The sequence below is a fragment of the Condylura cristata genome, unplaced genomic scaffold (assembly GCF_000260355.1).
Source record: "Condylura cristata isolate star-nosed mole 26May11 unplaced genomic scaffold, ConCri1.0 scaffold00030, whole genome shotgun sequence".
NCBI classification, from domain to species: domain Eukaryota; kingdom Metazoa; phylum Chordata; class Mammalia; order Eulipotyphla; family Talpidae; genus Condylura; species Condylura cristata.
In genome coordinates this window covers 6,999,584-7,017,640 of record NW_004567131.1, presented here as the reverse complement: position 1 = coordinate 7,017,640, position 18,057 = coordinate 6,999,584, and the positions used below count along the sequence as shown (strand labels likewise).

Below are 18,057 nucleotides of genomic sequence, written 5' to 3'. Positions count from 1 at the left end.
AATACTTGATAGTGGAAAACAGAATTTTCCTCTTAAGAACAGAATAGGCAGGTCCATTGTTTTACTTAGTACAAAATTCAAAGTCCCATAGCCTGCTGATATACAAGCAATGAAGAAGCAAAAGAAATTTAAAAAAATTATTCCCTTATAATTGCTTCAAAAATAATTAAATACCTTATGATTAAACTAATGCTGGAGGTAACAAACCTATACAGAACAACTTATAGTTGTTATTAAAGGACTTAGTGACATAGAGAGAAGGATATTCCACATTCACAGATGGGGCAAATCACTATAATCAAAAAGAGTATTTTGCCTAAAATGATAAACAAATTTAATGTAATCCCCAACAAAATACCAACAATATTTTTCAAGGAAATTTGAAAGCTGAAACACTTCTACATGCAAAAGAAAATACAAAGTGATTAAAAAATGACTATTGTGGGCCCTCCCTGGTGGTGCAGCCGGGTTAAAACACAGCACTAAGAAGCTAAAGCCACTTCCGCATGAGTTCAATCCCCGCCTACCCTGGAGGTGATCCACATGGCGCAGCAGACCTCTCCTGGCCCGTCCGCTGCTCCCCTCAGCAGTGTACTTTGTCTGTCTGCCTGTTCTGCTCCCCACTCTGTCTCTGGTGAAACCTCTCATCACCCCTACACCTCTGGCCTGTACCCCAGCTCTGTATGCATAAATAAATAAATCTTAAAAAAAATGACTATTGAAAGAGAAAATATTTAAACAATATGTAGCTGACAAAGGATTAATAACCAATATATAAAAATTCATAAAACTGAACAATAGAAGAGGAAATAAACCAGTTAACAAAATAGCAGTAGATATGAACAGAAAGTTAACTAAAGACAACACCTAAAAACTAAAAGATGGAAAAATGCTCACTACTGCTTCCAATAAAAGAAACTCAAGTTAAAAGCCACAGTTAGACAGCACTTCATGTCGTGAGAATGGCACATTTTAAACAAAAACCTCCAAAAACAAATGTTTGGAGAAAAGGGAATCCTATTACATTGTTGACAGGAATATAAACTTGCATAACCATATGGAGAATAACCTGGATTTACCTTAAAAAATTTAAACGGAATATACCATGCAACCAAGCAATTCCACTCTTGAATATATATCAAGAGACTATAAAACCACCCAAATTCCATATAAACACCCATGTGTTTCATTGTTCACCACAGCATATTTACAACAACTAGGACATAGTGGTATATCTACAGCATTGACTATTATAAAATGATAAGAAAAAATGAAATGCTCCTTTTTTTAAAGTGTGTAGCAAAGTAGCTAAGGATGATGAAAATAAGTACTGAACATTTACAGAACAGACAACTTGATAATGTAAAACAATTTCTAGAAACCAATGGACATCAATAAACAACCTAGGACTCTGAGGTTAAGGAGGTGGAAGGGAAAAGGACGGGGGAAAGTACGTAAGTAAGTAAATAAATAAATCATAATTTCTCCTTCTAGTATTAAAAAAAGGGAGAAAATCTAAACACTTCTCCAAAGAAGACAGAAATACAGCCAACAGACACATGGAAAAAGCTAATCACTTATTATCAGAGAAATGCAAATCAAAACCATAATGAGATACCAACTCACAAAGGCCCAAATCAAAAAACCAGAAGCAGCCCACTTGGGGAATGGTGTGAAGAAAAGGAAACCCTTATACACTACTGGTGGGAATGTATGCTGGTTCAGCCCCAGTGGAAAGAATATGGAGATTTTTCAAAGCATTAAAATTAGATCTACCATACGACCCAGCAAATCCACTACATATCTACCTACAGCACATAAAAACTAATTTAAAGGGATATAAGCACTCCTATGTTCACACAGTAATGTTTAGAATAGCCACATTATGGAAACCATCTAAATGCACAATACTGAATAAATGGCTAAGCTACTTCTACTTAGATGTATTTTCTTCTGACATTAAAACTTCATCTAAAACACTGCAAAATCAAAAACACATAATGTAAATCTAAATGTCAATATAGAAATATTGAGTTTCAGTCGTATGTTACTGTGAAGTGTCAATGTCTTGCATATACAACAGGAGCTAAACATAATCCAACTATTAAAAACTACTCAGGAAAGGGCCCTCCCTGGTGGTGCAGCGGGTTAAAAGCACAGCACAAAGAAGCTTAAGCCATTTCCTCATGAGTTCGATCCCAGCCTGCCCCGGGGGAGATCCACATGGCAAGGCAGACCTCTCCTGACCCGCCCGCTGCTCCCCTCAGCAGTGTACTTTGTTGATCTGCCTGTTCTGCTCCCCACTCTGTCTCTGGTGAATCCCCTCACCCTCCGCATCTCTGGCCTGTACCCCAGTTCTATATGAATAAATAAATAAATCTTAAAAAAACTACTCAGGAAAAAAAAAAATACTCAGAGTTTCCACCAAATCTCACTTCATTTTGTTCAAAGGGTGCAATTTCTTAGGGTCAGCCTAATCTTAGCAACCATAATTTTGTATTCTTACCACCAATTTTCCCATTAAAGTACTTGTTAAAGTTAATTCTAAGTCTCAAAATTAAGTTTTTATCTTAGCAAATGATTCTTTTTCCTAAGTAGTTTCCTTTTCATCTATATAAATAGTACATGTGTATTGCATTAACATTGATATCTCAAATGACTTACCATTCTTTAGGAAAATGAAAAGCCACTTACGGTCATTTACATAACTGACATGTAAATTTAAAGTAGCCACCCATCGCTGGAACATTACATGAAATTATTAAAATGGCATTTCTTTTTACTTAAAAGTTGTTCTAATGTGACTTTTAAGTAGAAAGTGAGTTAAATGCCATCCTCAAATAAATTCCTCTTAAAAACGTTCACAAACTTTTCCAAAAAAAATGTCAGCAATGAACATTTGACCTACAATGAGAATGTAGAATGAGTATTTCATGTTTAAAATTAAAAACAGAAAGTTCTTTATATCTTCCCTGCTTACATTTTGGATTGCATTTTTCTTAATATTGTATTTTCCTGTGAGCGACTCAGTTTTCCTGACTGGAATCACTATTGTATAATTTAATAAATCACAGTAAAAAGGATTTGCCTGTGAGTCTTCCTCTATTTCCCTTTGATTCTACTTAGTTCTCCAGTAGGGAAGGGGAAGAGGAGTGATGGTTAGGAGGCTGGGAATTATGAAGATAAGTTGGAAACAGGGGCAGAAGTCAAGATGAAACATCCATCTTCTATGTCTTCTAAGGCAGTGCTACTCTTGAGCTGGCTGCAAGGGTAGCTGCTGGCTCTCAGACTGTCATCTGCATATCTTTTGAACTAGATGCTTTCTTGGATTGGCCATACTAGTTCCAGGCCCAAAGAGCAAAAGAGAATAGAGCCATCAGATGTGAGAAGTGAAAGGAATCGTGGATGCCACTGCCTTTACATACAGATGCCCAGATATTTCACAGAACTTGCCCAGATCACAGAGGGCAAGAGGTCGAGCTGGGAACCCCAGCTTCATAAACCCTAGTTTATATACTCATAAGAGAGCTGATGGTGTGGGCCCATCTATAGGCTCTTCTTCTGCATTCTTGCCAAGAACAACAGGGGGATAGAAAGAGAACAGAATCATTTTGATTTGCTCCAAGGCTTAGGGATTCTGAGACAGGTTATTCTGGACTATTGAGCACTTATTTATCCTTCCCAAAACTTCCCATTTCCTTTCCTCTTTAATGTTCCTCAGCTAAATAAAGAAGTAGGACAGAGAAATCTTGGGGTCCATGATAAGAAGAGATTACTGCCACTAAGTCACTTGAGAACTAATTACCTAGGCAATTATTTGTGACTGTGACAATAAATCAACCTTGGGACATTTTGTTCAAAAACTTCCTCCAGCTAGGAGGGTAGATTCTTATGCCACCACTCTACCAGGTCTATATATACGTGCACTCCAGGAGCCTATTTTGTCCCCCCACATTTCTCACTGCAGTAGGGTTGTCTTGTTGAGACCTGTGTGGTGATTTTATCAAGTTTTTCCACATTTATCAGTTCATAAATCAAATGAAATATATACTTTTTCTTATTAATAAGCTTACATGGCAATCCATCATATTAGAACAAGATGGTGTAAAATGCAAGCTGTTTAATATCAGAGTTCCAATGACCACTCTCCATGGGTCATCTGTAGTAGTCCTCTCCCCAATACTGGATTTTTAGAAATAACTTTTATTTATTGAATGCCTCTTCCCCTTTGCAAGCATTCTTTAAAATAAAGCTTCCATAAACCTCATTTATACTTGCAGTAACTTCAGGGAGTAGGTTCTAACATGATATTTTTTTTTTGCATATGAGGAAATGAGTTACAAAGTTTTGCTGTCCACTGCCACACACTTAGTAACTACCGGAGTTGGGACCTGCAGAGGAGTAGTCTGGCTCTATGCCTATTTCCTGTTAACCACATTATGTTACCTTGCTAAAGGTCAGCAGATTTACAAAGTTCTCTCTCTATATATATATGTAATGCAATATAATGAAAGGAGCATAAATTCTAAGGTCATCACAAGACTGGGTTTAATTCCAGTTCCTTTTCTGCATGCTATACTGCTTTGGACTAGTTCTAAATAACTTGGTTTTCTTGCCTATAAAGTGAGAACATAAATCTTTCACAAAATTGGAAAAATTAAATAAGAAATACATAAAAAAATTTAGGTGTATGTGTGATTCATAGTGGTGTGAAGCCTAAATAGTTCTTTTCTTTCTGGTTCTGACCTGATTATTTAATCTGGCTGATCTTCTCAATCCATTTTCTTGTCTAAAGACAAGAGTCTGGATACATTATGGAAATGACATATTTCCCTGTAGCCTGATTCTTTGGCTTCCAGATTCTTCAGAAACATGACAGCAGTTCTGAGGAACTGGATTTTCAGTAATAAAGAGGATGAGGCAGAATAAGGACACAGATTGAATATTTAAAATCTTGTATAGTTTTACTTCTCATATCCATAGTCTCAAAATCTTAAATTGATGACCCTAGGCAGTTGCTTTCTAGAACATATGTTCAGGACATAAGAATAACACATGACCCATCACCCAAATTTTTAATAGAATTTGAGTGGTGAGAAAAGCAATGATCCTTTTCTATTCACAACAATTTATGCTATCATTTTTTAGTTCAAAAGTTGTCTGATTCAACTGACCTGTCTAAAAGTTCTCAAACTTATCAAAACAATTTGTCAGTTCCAAAGTTAGAGCTGAAACCCACTGTAGCCAGCTATGCAGAGCAACTCTTATTTTTTGGCACAAGACAGACCTGGCTCTGACAGGAGAAACTCTGTTATATAGAAGGTATCTGCTTCTCATAGCTCTTGGCCTTAATTTCATGAGAGCTTCGTGGGACAAGACTTTGTATGATGGACTTGGGAAGTGTATTTACAGCATGCAAAATCACAAATGGAATACTTTCTTTTGGGAAAGTGTCATAAATAACATGGATAGCCAACCTGTTTATTTCTGCTGGAGAGGAGACCATTCTTGCTTTACACATGCTACATGTATCAGCTGACATACACTGACTGCATCAACAGCTGAAAAATCCCAACCTTAATTGAGACAAACCCTAGCCTTTCAATGATGTCATTGAATAGTAGAAAATGCATTGTTCTAATCCCTGTTCCTTCACAAAGAATCTTTAACATATTTGATGTCTTTAAGGGAATCTCTAGTGTTGAGTAACCTAACAGTACACACTAATGTGTGTAGGTGTGGGTGAGTGAACTGTATGGGGATGCAGAAGAAAAGACTAGAAGATAATAAGAGTCTTTGCAGGCAGTACACCAGAACAGAAAGAACTTTAGGATCAAAGTTGTTTTCAGACCTGCCACTTGTTAGTTGTGTTACCTTGTATAAGTAATTTAATCACTCCAAGCCTCAGTTTCTTCATCTGTAATGGGGGTAATACTAGCATTACATAAGTTAGATCATGAATAGATAATTCTTATTTACTGAGCAATCACCAAGTACAGGGTTGGGTCTAAGTACTTTTGTTATAACTCAGATATTCACAACAATATTAAGACAAAGATTCTATTGTGGCCTTAATATTAAAAAGAGGAATCCAAAGTACAATAATAGTCATAACGATATCATAACAGTTCTATTAATAGTGTCATGACTTAAAAAGCTTTAAAGCCAACAATAAAAGTAAAATCAAGAATTTCTTCACTTTAAAAAAATATCATAAGCAAGATTTATATAAAGATAAATCACCCTTTAGATTGCCACTTGATTTCTTCTTCTCATGCCTCATTCTCCATAATAATAGTTGGTGATGAAAACCATTTACCATAAATTAACCTTATGGGGTAAACAGCTCTATTGTGATAGATTAGAAACTTAAATTATCTTCAAGTCCTAGAGAGACAGAGAAAATGGGTTAAGTGTAAAATAAGTATTTCAAAAAAGATCCCAAAATGAAAATGTAAAGTATTTTCAGACTGGGGACAAGCACAGTGAACAACAGTCACACCAAGTCACATCATCAGTGGAATTTAGGAACGTCAGAATAACATCCTAAAATTTTCTCGCAAAGGATAAAAAAACAAAAAAACCAATTTATAAATAGTTGTCAAACAGCATTAAGCTTCCCAATAACAACACAGAAACCTAGACAACAATGGAGAAATGTCTTCAAAATATGGAGGCAAAATTGTTTCTAATCTAAAGTATTAAACCAAAAACAAATTACCAATTACCTTTGATATTTTAGCATTTTCAAAGGCTCAATTTACCTACCATGTGTACACTTTCTCAGGAAACTACTAGAAAATCCTCTCCACAAAAAACAAATAAATAAATAAGAAATAAAGGAATATATGGAAATATATATGGAAACCTGAGTATATAAAGGACTGAAAAAAATCCCAGAAGTCAGTCAAAGTATGCTCTAGAATGACCACTGTGCAGCAACACTCAATAGCAAGTCCATATTTGAAAAGATCAAAAGCCATAGTGGGAAAAATCTCCAGAGTGGTGAAAAATAGAAGTGATTAGTTTTGAGCAGTTATTTTACAGTTGCTTGACAGATACATTCTAGCATTAAAGAAAAATAGTGATAAATATGGAGAAACTAAGCATATAAAAATATAAACAAGACAATTATTAATATAAGGAGAATAAAATGTTATACAAAAAACATTAAAAATATACCTGAATGACAGATAAAAAAGGTTTATCTACAAGGTTCTACTGATGTGAATATTGACTGCTGATTTAGCCAAAAGTTGAAATTTTACGTTGGTAAGATAGGAGGAGTGAAGGAGGAGGAGTAACAGAACTATATCCTCAATTACTGTAATATCAATTTAATACGCCTAGCATTCATAAGTCAAGAAACTATATAAGCAGAAGAAGACTAAAGATCTGGATGTGGCTGCTCCTGGGGCTTCAGAATGATAGGGAAAGGATTGTTATTTTCCAGGAAGAATTTTAAGGTTTTGTTGTTGTTGTTTAGATGTAATAGATATAAAACAATAGTAGTTTCAAGTATATGAACTTTTAGACCTTTTTATACATACAAGAACTGGGGTATAGGCCAGAGGTGTGAGGTAGTGAGAGTTTCTACCAGAGACAGAATTGGGAAGAGAACAGGCAGATTAAAACACACTGCTGAGGAGAGCAGCTGGTCAGGCAGGAGAGGACTGCTGTGCCATGTGGGTCACCTCCCTGGCTGGCAATCAAACTCATGCTGTAGTGGACAGCTTTATAGTGCTATGTTTTCACTCCTTGCACCACTAGGGAGGGCCCTCATATATTACTTTATATATGAAAAAATAATACATTTTTAAAGGATTACCTTAAGTAGGCAGCATCCTTACAGATGGTACTCTAATTTTAAATAGCTGCTTATAGAACCATATTGATTCCAATCTGATGTTAAATATTATAATTTGCTCTTTTAAAAATATCCTCAATTTGGGGAGTTAATTCTAATGCCCCAAGTTGATTAAAAAAAATACTGATGAGAGAGGTATTCAATAAAAGAACAGAGAAGGGGCAAATAAAAGAGCAAAGAATTTAGGGGAAAAAACCTTGAAAAATAAGTAAACTGAGTCAAGGAACTATGGAAAGGTTCATGTAATCAGTAGGAACTGGGAAAGAAGACAAACTCACAGAGACCTGTCTGGCCAACCATATGCTCAAACAGAAAGCATCAGGGGAAGAGCTAATATAGGCAAATAAAACTTTTAAGAATTTATAATAATTGATTTGAAGCAAGCCACTAAAAAGGTTTACCTTTTTTTTTCTTTCTCTGAGCCTTAGAAAGAATATCATGAAAGTAAATATCTTAAAGAGAAGATAAAACTAATACAATTTGAGAGGCAAAAGGAACATTTTCAAAGAGACTGAAAACTCTCTCTGGTGTCTTTTGAGCACCAGGCTTTCTCATGCTGGAGTGCCCTCTTCTTTGGACAGAGGAAGATGTAGGGCAAACAAAGATCTAGGGAAAGGTTATTGGAAACATAGGGTTTCTTTTTTTTCCTAATTGAAAACAGGCTTTGAGTCTGAATACTCCTTTGCTTCTTTTAACTTTAATAAATATTTGTACTATATAAATTTCCAAATGTTCTGAGTTTCTAGATAAAATGTTATTTAAAGCCTCATTTCCATTCATCCAATTCATTGTGAAATTCGAAAACTTTGTGCAACATTATGGAAACTATAGTTCTCAGGTAGATTATTTTAAAGTAAAAGTTGTCATTCTGATGAGACTGTTTATAGAACCAGAAGCTTGAAGCTTGTTTGTGAAAAGAAAACTACCTACATCTTTTCTATTAAGTGAATACAGATACTAAATATTTATTTCAGAAGTTGTAGTATAATTTACTATTTAACTCATTTCTAATTATATTTAAGAAATTATATGAACACAAGTATTCCTAGTTTATTGGAGTATTCTTTATCCCATTACACTCTGGGACTGAGTTACATTTTCTGTCCTCTAAAATAGAGAAGCAAATCAGAGTCTGTCTTAGAATTTCTGAGAGCTCCCATATGCAGCTTTTGTCATCTTCTTTTCTCCCCACTAGTCAGTTGGCTCGTAGAGGCTGTCTCTATTAACATCCTGCTGGGGGTAAAATGTTATTTAATTTTTAAATTAAATTACTAAATTAATTACTAAAAATGTGCTATATAAACTAATTGATAGTAATTTAATATGACTGAAAATAAACATGAATATATAGAAAGCAAATAAAAATGTGTTTCTATTAGATATATGTCCATAAACACATGCTCTGTGGAATACATTTCCACAATATTGGATTAAATTTTATAAACTTAGGGCCCTCCCTGGTAGTGCAGCAGGGTAAAGTGCAGCACTAAGAAGCTAAAACCACTGTATCATGAGTTCGATCCCCGCCTGCCCCGGAGGTGACCACACGGCGAGGCAGACCTCTCCTGACCCGCCTGCTGCTCCCCTCAGCAGTGTACTTCGTTGATCTGCCTGTTCTGCTCCTCACTTTGTCTTGGGTGAAGCCTCTCATCATCCCCACACCTCTGGCTTGTACCTCAGTTCTGTATGCATAAATAAATAAATATTTTAGAATTTTAGAAGCTAAAACCACTTCATTATGAGTTCGATCCCCACCTGCCCCGGAGGTGACCACACGGCGAGGCAGACCTCTCCTGACCCGCCTGCTGCTCCCCTCAGCAGTGTACTTCGTTGATCTGCCTGTTCTGCTCCTCACTTTGTCTTGGGTGAAGCCTCTCATCATCCCCACACCTCTGGCTTGTACCTCAGTTCTGTATGCATAAATAAATAAATATTTTTAGAATTTTTTTACAAATTTAGTTTAGTAGACAGTATACATGGTTGGCTATAACTAAATGCATAGGCTATATTCTTGCTGGGAATTAGTTCTTACTATTAAAATAGCCAACCATCATCGTGTGTCATAGAGGCAAGTCATCAATTTCATTTTTCACAAATGGGAAGACCTCTCTAGAATTAGATAACCACCTCTGGGTCCTGAGGATTCAATAGTGTGCCAAACATGTAGAAACTTGTATTCTCATGAATCCTATCTTGGGACTCCAAGGGAAAGGAAAGTCAGTGTAAAAGAAATATCTTTTCTAGGTAGGAAACTAGATGTCTTTAATACTTGCTATGTAAAGTATTTCTGGATCTTGAAAACTTCAAGTTGGAGATTAATTTATAAGGTGAAAGTTTCACAAAAGTATAATGAAATCATTTAGCAATTCACTGCAGTTTGGATTTGGTTATAGTGCAGACATATTTAGTATTTCGATATCATTCCCTGTATCATCAAGAATCAGTACACATGAAGTATTATTTTATACCCTAGTTCCTGTATCACAACATGGTTCTATTTAAATGTAGTAAGATCTCTATTTCTGTCACATTTTAAAATGCAACTTCAGTGCTAATGTCTGAGAATAATCAACTATTATCAACCTTAGGAGGTGTGATGTATAACATGAAAATTCTCTACTTATTCCACATGGAGCAGCAGCAAAAATAACAAAAGGACAGTAACATCAGAGTTGTCACTACTCTTAAAAACAGGTGGACATATGGAAAGAGATAGACAAAGAACCAGTTAATTCAACTAACTTATATACAGAATTACTACTCTAGTTCCACTTGCAAGACAAGTAACAAGAAGAGGGAAATGCATTGCCAAAGAGTCATAGTCACCATGGGAGATCCTCCAATATGGCAACTAAAGGAACATATTTTTTTAAGTGCTTCATTAACTGGTGAATAATATACCTAGTAGAATATAATTTTTATTTTATTTTTACTAGAGAACAGAGGGAATTACTGCAAAGCACTGTTACTTATATATATATATATTTAGTGAAGCAGTGGTTCTTAAACTTTGGTGTGTATCAAAATCACCAGGAAGGCTGTCAAAATACAAATTGGTAAGTTCCAGAATTTCTAATGCAGGTTTGAGATGGATCCTTTTCCACCAACTCCCAAGTGATACTCATAGTTCAGTGATGACACTGGGACAACCATTTTAGTGAGATATACTAAAAAGATGTAGAAAGGAAGTATGGTAGGTTGAACTCTAAAACGCCCCCCCCCCAAATAACTATGCCTCTCCTCTGTGTAAAGGAAGAAACTTTAAATATAATGGGGTATCACTAATATCAGTAAATTAATAATTAACTGATACTGAGTAATCAAGAGATTATTCTGAGTGGATCTTACCTTTAAAGGAAGGTGAAGAGTCAGAAGGATGCTCTAAATGGCCTGGAAGAAAACAGCATCTGTGCTGCTAACTGCCTATGGGAGCCACGTATCACCTATATTTAATTGGATAAATATTTATTAACCAATTAGTATTGTAATATGTGCCTTGTGGATTAAAAAAAAGAAATCTTAGAAATTCAAAAGGCTGATTGTATAATAAAGATAGCATAAGAACACAATTTTTCTTCAAGTCAAGTTATAATAAAAGCCTTAAGAGAGACATAAGCAAAGTGTTCCAACAGTTTGAAGGCAGAAGAGGTCACAATTGACAGAAAGCAGAAAATCTAATAGACATTGGAAACAGTACTAAAAATTAACATAGACAGGCATATTGGAAAAAATAAGAACCAAGGGTTTGGATAAAATGGGAGGTTATATTCCAATGAAGGAGATCAAGTAAATACTTAAAGATATAAAGAGTACAGGGCTAAATGCAGAATTGCAAGTAGAATGGCTGGATTATGAGTTGCAGAGAAAGAGAAGGTCAAAAAAGTTATGTTAGAGGATAATCAGTGGGAATTATAGATGGGGTTGTCTATTGAAATCAATGAGACTAGAATTGTCTGGCTGGACATTAAATTGGTTATTTAGCAACCTCAAATTCCTTCTGCTAACAGATTAGGAATTGTACCAGAGTCTTATATTACCTTGACTTTAAAGATAAACATGTTTGAAGATATTAAGAACAAAAGTGATATGAGGCACAGGAGTCCATTATAATTAGAAAGATAAACTTCATGGCAAATTGGAAATCTTTCCTATATTTCTCTGTCATGTATGTGGTACTAGCAAGGCACAGGGCAGGTTCTCTATGATCTGGGCAGACAGGTAAAGCAGAATCCTGGAGCCTTCAATGGCTTTTTCAGGCTTTTAATGATTTTTCCACACCATTTTTAGTGTGATGACCAGGTGCAGGGCAGGCAGGGGGGCCAGGGGTCAGGAGGCTGGTAGGCATCCTAGCCCCCAAGGAATATTTACTCTTTCTGGACTCTGCAGTTCTTTCATAGTTTCTTCACTGGCCTCTGCTGCACTCTGCCTCATGATCCTCTGCCTTTCCTGCTACTCATGTGATGCTCAGTCTTCCAGCTTACGTGTGCGCACTCAGCATACCCATACCACACTCCAGCTGCAACTGCCCACTATCAGCTCAGCGTATAAGACCACAGGTGTCAATTACAAATGCTGATATATTGCAGGTAGGAGGGGGAAAAACTGGTAATTTCTATTTACCCTACAATGTACTAAAAAAAAAAAAATTATCCTCACCTTTATTATTTACTTTTAACTTTAACTTAGCATCTATAGCTCAGTAGGTAATTCAATTTGGTCTTCATATAAAGGGATTTTATCTCCATGGTTTTTCTTTCCAGGGACAGAAATTTCTCATATTGCTTTTTTGGCTCTAGTCATTAAAAAATGTTGCTATCTCTAAGACACCTGCACACCCATGTTTATTGCTGCTTTATTTACAATAGGAAAGATATGGAATCAACCCAAGTGCCCAAAAGTAGATGACAGGATTAAAAAGATGTGGTACATATACACAATGGAATATTACTTAGCGATCAAAAAGATAAACTCGTGTCTTCTGCAGCAACATGGATGGAGCTGAAAGGGATCATGCTTAGTGAAATAATCCAAAAATAAAAAGAAAAATACCAGGTGGTTTCACTCATAACAGAAGCATAAAGTACTAGGGGGAAAAATTAATAATAATGAACAACTATATACCAGAGACATTTTACAGAGGTAGAGTGGGGAATGGGATCAAAAATGGAGGGGGAGAAGTACACTGGACTATGTTGATGGCACATGGATGATTTGGTGATGAGAAGCCCATGGGGATTACAACTCATATGGAAAAAGGCACAAAATTATGTAAAAATAAACTATTATATTAAAATATAGATTAATAAATTTTTAAAAAGTCACTATCCCTACAAGCCAGAAGAATTCCTTATCATTCTGATATTGGTGAGATCTTTATATCTATTTTAGGAAGAATTACATGGAAGACAAGATCACATGGTTTCTGCATATTGAGTAGTTTTCTTTTTCCAAAAAGAAATTATATTACTTATCTGTAATTACAAGATTTGGGGGGAAAGGCATCATTGGACTAAGTGAAAATATTACAGCCTTTCCCTTATGTATGAATTACATCCAGATTCCTTGAAAATTACACATGGCTTACCTGACATGAAACATTTAGTTTCACTGATTTCACACAGGAACATAGAACATATGTGGATCCCTTGCAATATAGTTCAGTTACATTTTAATATGAAAACAATAAACTTCCATTTGAGAAAATGGAGTTAGCATGTGTTACATTCTTCCCACTGATTTTGTTGAATCCTGAAGTTGCATGAGGAGAAATCTAAGAACCTAAAACAAAGATGACAAAAACTAATTTTTAATTGAGAAGAAAAAAGTTAAGTCAAGTGTAGGTGGACGGAAGGTCCCAGTAAATACACACAGGCCTTCATCTTAAAGTCCTGAAGAGCTACAAACTGGAAAGGTGAATGGAACTTTATCTCATGTGAACAATGCTTAGTCCTTGATTAAATTTAGCTACTTGGTCTCTACTTTACTGTCTAGCAGAGAAAAGGTGAAGTTTCTCTTAAGAATCAACATGATATTTAATACAGTCTCTAGAATTAGTATTAAAAATTAGTTAGAATGTCAATAAAAAGTTTATAAAACCAAAAATCAAGATATATAAAGTATGCTATATGATTTGGTAACTGGACTTAGCAGTCAATTTTGAAATCTATGAAATAAAAAAAGGACAGAAGTGTAATAAAATACTGAAAAAAAGTAAACAGTGAAGAACTCAAAACATGGATTTAACATCAGATTGTGAAAAGGAAGTTAAAATGTTAAGTAAGTTCAAAGACAGGTTAATGTAAAACATCAATAGTAACAAACAGTAAAAACTAAGTGGAGATACAAAAAAAGACTATAAAATACATATGAAGCATTGTAGAAAGGTAAAATGCACACATAATTGATATTCTGTGAAGTGCAGCAAGAGAGAATGGAAATGAAGCTATTTGAAAACATAATGATAACTACTGGAATAAAGGAAAGATAGCAAAATACAGATTACAAAGTTCCATAAACCTAAAAAGGAAAAATACAATAAAGGCTATCTTTGGTACATCACGGGGGAAAAGCTTAAAAAAGACAAAAAAAGACAAAAGAAAGCCTTCAAAGAAACAGAAAATTTGTTTACCTAAACAGATTCCAAAGATTGGTTGGTTACTTGCCAACAGGAAAAATGATGACCCAAAAACAAACACCAATAATGTAACAGATCATAAATGCCAATCTACAATTATACTCACTAAATATGTTTAAAAATAACAGTGAGGGCCCTCCCTGGTGACACAATGGGTTAGGCTGCAGCACTGCAAGCTGGATGCAGCCACTTCAGTGGGAGTTCCATCACCAATCTGGAGTGATCCACATGGCCCGGCAGACATCTCCTGACTCGCCCGCTGCTCCCCTCAGCAGTGTACTTTGTTAGTCTGCCTGTTCTGCTCCCCACCCTGTCTGGTGAATCCTCTCGCAATCCCGTACCTTTGGCTTATACCCCAGTTCTGTATGCATAAATAAATAAATCTTTTTTAAAAAAATAACAGTGATAGACTTTTCAGAGAAAACAAAATTTGACATTGAGATATGTGTTGCCATAAATCAGAAGCTCATTAAATACAAACTGGTTCTTCTAAGAGAAAGAAAATAACTGCTAAATATCATGAATTCAGTAAAAGAAAAGATTAATATTTTGAGTAAATATTGAACACTGATGTACAAAAGATGATGATGAAAATTATATCTTACAAAGTTTAAACTACAGAAGAATTAAAATGTATGTAACAGTAATTAATACGGTAGAAGAGGATAAATGGGATTAAGCAGTAATTAGGTCCTAGCATAATATCAGAAGCATTAAAGGAATAAACAGTATTCAAGTGAGGAGAGAAAAATAGACATCAAACAGGTGAGTCAATAAAAAAAGAACAGGAATAAGGTAAATGCCATTAATTACAATAAATATAAGTTGAACTAAATAGTCCAAGTAAATGACCAAGATTGTCAGACCAGGTAAAAATGAACAACAACAGCAACAACAAAAACTCAACTATATTGTAAGAGTTGCATTTAAAACACAAAGAAGTTGAAAGTAAACTTACAATTTTAATATCACACAAACAGACTTTAAGACAAGAATTATTATCAGAAAAAAGAATTTTTCATAATCATATGGTAAATCCACCAGGAAATAAGACAGTTCTCGATCTGTATGCATTCAAATATGTAAAAAGAAATTAACAGCACCAAAAGAAGAAATGAAACAAATTATAAATCAGGAGGAGAAATTTTAATACACTCATTTAAGTAGTTGACAGAGCAAACATTCTAAATCTCGGACATATTATAAATAATCTGAACAACATAATTAACATATCAAGAAAAAGTGAATTATTAGTTTTTTCAAACACAAAAGGAGTACTTAGCAAACATACACACTTAAAGAATTAAGTTTTTAACCAGAATAAAACTCAGCTAGAAATCAATAGTAATTCCAACTCACTGGGAACAAACAAAAATATACTATAAAATCATTTGCGAGAAAAGAAAATTAAAAGGAAATACATTCTGAACCACCTTTTGCTAAAGAAGTAGCATGAAAAAACTCATAGGATGCAGATCATGCCTAATTTAGTGGGGTATGACTGTAAATGCACTTATAAGAAAAGAAAAATGTTAAAAAGCAATGATTTAAGCTTCTATCTCAAGATACTGAAAAAAGAAAAGTATATGAAGTCTAAGAAAAGTAAAAGAATGGAAATAAACACAAAGTTAGAAGTCAAATAAAACTGATAAAAACCTATCAAGGGCAATTATGAAAAACAGAGAACATACCTAAGTTACAGCATCTATAATAAAAAAGTAGATGTCTTTCATATCTTACAGACAGAAAGAAAATATTAAGGAGTAATCGAAACAATTTTATGTCATAAAATTTGGCAGTTTGGATGAAATAAACAAATTCTTTAAAAACACAGCAGGCAAAAGAATGAATATATAACCTGACAAAAAGTCATTTAAATATCTTATTGAAAACCATGTCATGAAGTAAACTCGTAAGTCCAGATGACTTCATTAGTGAAGTCACCCAAAAAAAATGAAGTGGCTTCATTAGTGAAGTCATCCAAAAAAGAAATATCACTAATAAAATTCTTCTAGAGAACAGAAAAATCTTGTGGGAACAGAATAATCTTGATGCCAAAGTCTAACAAAGACAATATAAGAAAATTACAAACATCTCTTTGAACATAGATGTGAATTTTCCTAAACTATACAATAGCAAGTCAGATCCAATGCTGTTTCAAAATAACAGAGTATGACTATGACAGAAAAGCAAGGTTGACTTGAAAATCAACTCATATATATATATATACACCTTAGTAACAGGAAGAAAAAGTAACTACTGATGTGAGCAGGAAGATTGAGCTGCCGGTTCCAAATGAGGATTCCACTAACTGGCAGAACAAAGATCATAACAATGACAAACACCAGAAGAGTCTATAGACCTCAGAACCACTATACTGTTTATGGGTTGGGAGTCACCAAGGACTCAACATACAAGACACTGCTTGGAAATACTTTAAACTCACAGAAAGAGATGCAGCATTAAATGATCTTTTTTCACAGAAAGGGAGATATACAGGTAGGATGGCCAAGGATGATGTGACATTCACATTTTGGCAATACAAGGAAATTTACTTTATATCCAAAAGAAGAAAAAAATCTCTCATAAATAAAGATTTGGAGCCAAATGACAGTTTCCAAAAAAGGAAATGTTCTAGGTTCAGGGAACAAATTGGTAAAATGAAGAGGGGCAGCATATCCATCAGTGGCTGCTTTCCCAACAAAGTTCAACATTCATTCATGATATACATTCTTATCAACCAGGGATAAAAGATTTCATTAATCCAATGGATACAAAATTAAAACAAAGCTTAAAGCAAGCACAACCACTTGATGATAAATTACTGAAAGTTCTCCAAGATTGAGAATGAAATAAGGATGATCAATATTACCATTTCTACCCTACATTGTATTGGAAATCCTAGTTAATGTAATAAAACAAAACTTTAAAGACGTTTGCCTAACTATATCTGACAATAATCAAAATATAAAAAGAAGTTCTGTGACTCATAAAGACAACTGAGGAAATTTTACTTAAGCAATACTATTTAGAAGAATATATATAGATGAAAAGAAGCAGTCAGGCTTCTGGCAGGATTTGGCCCACTGGTTCAAAGACCCAGTTCTTTCAGTCTCTCCATACTCTGCAGTTTTAACTTCATCCAAAGTCTGGCTGTTATTGTGGTCAAAAGATTGTGAACAGCTCCAGTGGTTGCATTGGTTACTGAGAGGGTGAGGGTGAGGGTGAGGGAGAGGAAGTGGAAGGACAAGAGAGAGGGAGGGAGGAAGACTGAAATTGGTTAAGTATTTCATGCATGGGTTGACATGCATCTCTTAACAAGTAGGAGAGTAGGCTACATTAATTAATTTAGCTTGATCAGGTATTTCATCCTCAGAATCTGGGGGTCAATTCAGGATCTCAGGTACATGTGGAGTCCCAAAGAGAAGTCAGAGTTGTTGGGAGAAGAGTAATGCAGAGGTACCCAAGTTTCTTGTTCATAGAGCCCTTAGTATCTCAATTAATTTTTCATGCTGTCTTCAATTAATTTTCAACAGCTCACTTTTATTCCTTTTAA

The 18,057-nt window shown here is 34.9% G+C and overlaps 1 long non-coding RNA gene across 3 annotated transcripts in view; it reads right to left on the bottom strand.

Moving 5' to 3' along the window:
* Positions 1-18,057, bottom strand: part of LOC105854235 — a 136,022-nt gene that overhangs the window by 95,931 nt on the left and 22,034 nt on the right. The window contains exons 1-3 of one of the 3 annotated variants that reach the window (XR_001145934.1): positions 13,452-13,515; positions 11,216-11,310; positions 6,244-6,387 (exon numbers count right to left, since the gene is read on the bottom strand). The exons of 1 other annotated variant lie outside the window; for it this stretch is intronic. This is a non-coding gene — a long non-coding RNA (uncharacterized LOC105854235). Of the gene's footprint in view, positions 1-6,243; positions 6,388-11,215; positions 11,311-13,451; positions 13,516-18,057 lie in introns of those variants that run through there. One more of the 3 variants, XR_001145935.1, reaches the window with a different exon arrangement.